The sequence below is a fragment of the Penaeus chinensis genome, chromosome 16 (assembly GCF_019202785.1).
Source record: "Penaeus chinensis breed Huanghai No. 1 chromosome 16, ASM1920278v2, whole genome shotgun sequence".
In the NCBI taxonomy this organism is placed as follows: Eukaryota; Metazoa; Arthropoda; class Malacostraca; order Decapoda; family Penaeidae; genus Penaeus; species Penaeus chinensis.
Genome location: NC_061834.1, coordinates 27,974,897 through 27,978,306, shown reverse-complemented (window position 1 = coordinate 27,978,306; position 3,410 = coordinate 27,974,897).

The following is a 3,410-nucleotide window of genomic DNA, read 5'->3' as shown; positions in this document are numbered from 1 at the left end:
GGTAAACTGTGAATGAATGTTTGAGAGCGTAAGGCCGAAAGGGGACGGGAGGGGATTGGGAGTGGGAAGGGGGTGAGGTGGAGGGGAAGGGAGGGGAGAGGGAGGGAGTGGGGAGGGGGTATGGGAGGAGAGAGGGATGGGGAGGAACGGAGGGGAGTAGGAGGGAATGGGGTGGGGGAAGGGAGGAGAGTGGGAGGGAATGGGATGGAGAGAAGAGAGGGGAGGGGGGTGGGGAGGAGGGGAAAGGAGGAGACTGGTTCGAGGGAAAAAGGAGAAGAGAGGGAGATAGAGGGGCAAGGAGAAGGAATAAGAGAGGAGACTGGTTCGAGGGGAAAAGGAGGAGAAGAGAGGGGTGGAGAGAGAGTGGGGGGGGGGGGAGGAGGGGAAGGAGGAGGGAAGAGAGAAGGGAAAGGGCAGATAAAGAGATAGAGAGTAGTTGGCGAGAGGAATACCGGGGGGAGAGAAAGCTGGGGAGACGGGGAAGGTAGAGAGAGAAAGGGAGGTTGGGGAGAAGGGGGGGGGGGTGAATGGAAGTCCTACTTAAGACCTATTACTTGAGTAGTATGGGGCGGAAGGGCCTATGGTTAGGGGGGATGGAGTGGTGGGAAGGGGGGGAGTTGGGAGAAAGATGTGTGTGTTGTGTGTGTTTGTGTGTGTGTGTGTGTGTGTGTGTGTGTGTGTGTGTGTGTGTGTGTGTGTGTGTGTGTGTGTGTGTGTGTGTGTGTGTGTCTGTGTGTGTGTATCTGTATCTGTATCTGTATTTATATCTATATCCATGCGTGATATACTTCTGTTTTCATGCGCTTGTGTACTTATTATATACATGGGTGCGCACATATATTACATAATGTTTTGTATAATCATAAAAAAAGATTAAAAAAAAAAGGAAGACAAAAGAAAAAAAAAAGAAATACTGACCTGGAAATAGGAAAATGATAAATCAAGCTGGACAGCATGACCCGAGGTCGAGAATTCCTGAAATAGGTCGGAAAGGTCAATTGAGCGGAAAAGGAGGAGAAAAATGTCCTTGTTTTTGGTCGAGGCTTATTTATTGACGCATTTGTTTATTTGTTGCCGTAATTATCATCTTTGTTAACGTTATGATGATGATGATGATGATGATGATAATGATAATAATGATGATGATGATGATGATGATGATGATGATGATGATGATAATGATAATGATAATGATAATGATAATGATAATGATAATGATAATGATAATGATAATGATAATGATAATGATAATGATAATGATAATGATAATGATAATGATAATGATAATGATAATGATAATGATAATGATAATGATAATGATAATGATGATCATGATCATGATCATGATCATGATCATGATCATGATCATGATCATGATCATCATCATGATCATCATCATGATCATGATCATCATCATGATCATGATCATCATCATGATCATGATCATGATCATCATCATGATCATGATCATGATCATGATCATGATCATGATCATGATCATGATCATGATCATGATCATGATCATCATCATCATCATCACCATCACCATCATCATCTTCATCATCACATCTATTCGTTTATTATTATAGCATATATTCGTTATAACTTATTCGTATACTAGACTGCAACCCGATTCGACATTTAATTATTTACATCTAATCAATTTCTTGCTAATGTTATTTGTATAATATGGTTTGATATTTGAATATTCATACAGAAATGTGACAGACAGTGACAGTTACCACAGGTTACCTACTAAAAAGGGATTTAAAATATAGCAAATTTCGCGGTAATATAGCGTTGACTCGAAATATTCTCAGCCTCATACATATAAAACAAACAAACCACGACTGAAACACGAGTATCTATAATGTGTGTGTGGAGGTCACACACACACACACACACACACACACACACACACACACACACACACACACACACACACACACACACACACACACACACACACACACACACACACACACACACACGATCTTTCAATTAAAGAGTAAATGTTATTAACCCATCAGTCTCCTTGATAACTTTACAGATCTAAGCTCAGGAAAAGAGAGAAAGCATGTAATGTAAACAGAGTTCACTGATAAAAAGAAAAAAAAAAAAAAAATAGAAGACATATTCTTGACTAACTGTCATTGTGGACATAATTTTTTTTCCGCGATAATGAAAATAATGATCTTAATATCGTTGTAGTACTCTGTCTTACTAAAGGGCATTGTCATATCACTTTTAATGTTGGAAATATGCGACGATACCATATTTAATCTGTTGGTCTTTTACGTGCGTAATGTTGATAATAGTCTTGTTTTGTGTTTATGCGTTACGTGCGTGTATTTGCGAGAGAGAGAGAGAGAGAGAGAGAGAGAGAGAGAGAGAGAGAGAGAGAGAGAGAGAGAGAGAGAGAGAGAGAGAGAGAGAGAGAGAGAGAGAGAGAGAGGCGGGAGGAGGAAGAAAGAAAGAGAGAGAGAGAGAGAGAGAGAGAGAAGCGGGAAGAGGGAGAAAGAGAAGGGGAAAAGGAGAGGGAGAGAGAGAGAGAGAGAGATACGTAAACGTCTCCTCCCCCCCCCCCCGCTCTCTCTCTCTCTCTCTCTCTCTCTCTCTCTCTCTCTCTCTCTCTCTCTCTCTCTCTCTCTCTCTCTCTCTCTCTCTCTCTCTCTTTTTCAATCTCTCTCTCTCTCTCTCACCTAATATCCTGAGTGTTAAGGTAATTGGTGCTGACTGTAAAGGTGTTGCGTGCCAGCATTTCAGAGAAGGGTCGGGCCAAGGGACAAAGGGCAAAGGTCAGAGGTCAAATGGAAGACACTGCCAGCTAAAGGTAACGATGACGCTGAGGTTAATGAAAGAAGGGTTACAATGAAAGTGGAAAGGAGAGGGTTGATTGGGAGAAGTTCAGGATTATCATGATGAAATTGATAATAAAAGCGATAACGGTAACAACAAGATAATGATGATTAAGATAATGATGATAACAGCCGTAATAACGATAATGATGATTAAGATAATGATGATAACAGCCGTAATAACGATAATGCGGATGATGATCATGATAATACTTCTGATAATAATGATGGTAAAAGATAATGATAATAATAAAGATAATTATGTTAATAATAATAACTACGATGGTAAGAGTGGTAATGATAACAGCAATAAAGATAATAAAAGTAATAGTAACAATAACAATAATGATGATAAGGATAATAATATTCATGATGGTTAGTATGATAAAGATTCATGATAGGAGAAAAATATCTGGTTTTATCAATGTCAAAATCTTCACGCTTTCAGTCACTATGAAATATATATTTTCATTCATATTTTATTTATTGATTTATGTATATATTCATTTATTTATGTTTGTGATGGATGAAAGAGGGAGGATATTGGAGATA